Source organism: Anolis carolinensis, chromosome 1 (assembly GCF_035594765.1).
Source record: "Anolis carolinensis isolate JA03-04 chromosome 1, rAnoCar3.1.pri, whole genome shotgun sequence".
In the NCBI taxonomy this organism is placed as follows: Eukaryota; Metazoa; Chordata; class Lepidosauria; order Squamata; family Dactyloidae; genus Anolis; species Anolis carolinensis.
Window position 1 is genome coordinate 303,703,504 of NC_085841.1, and position 522 is coordinate 303,704,025.

Genomic DNA, 522 nt, shown 5'->3' on the forward strand with positions numbered 1-522 from the left:
TCGTTATCCGTTTCTCTTTCTTTCATTCGTAAGCCCTCCATTTTCATTTTCACATGCCTCCTGAAAACGGCCGCCTTTCCGGATGGGCGTTTTTGTTCTGCATCCGAAAAAATGAAATTTTTTGACCCATTGGCCATTATGGGTGGGATTCCCCGGGCTCCCTTTCCCCTCAGTTTTAGTGCTAGAGGGGTGGAAATCGCCACACATGGAGGGCAAATCTACCACTTTAACCCCACCAAGTTTTATAATGTTACATTTCCCAATTTTTAGGGATTTTCTTTTCTTTCTATAAATTCTCCTTAAAACCTTTCCCCCTTTCCCCGGTTGACCCCGCCCTCTTAGCAGCAGGAGGGAGGCAGGGCAGGACAGGACACCATTTCTTCCTGCAAAATGTCAAAGATGTTCCACACACTACACACACAACCCAGTGCCCAGCCCCACTGTTTCACTTCTTCTTTAACAGAAGGGGGGGGGGGGATTTCCTTCCCCTTCCCATCATTTTTGGCAATGGCATAGTTTGCC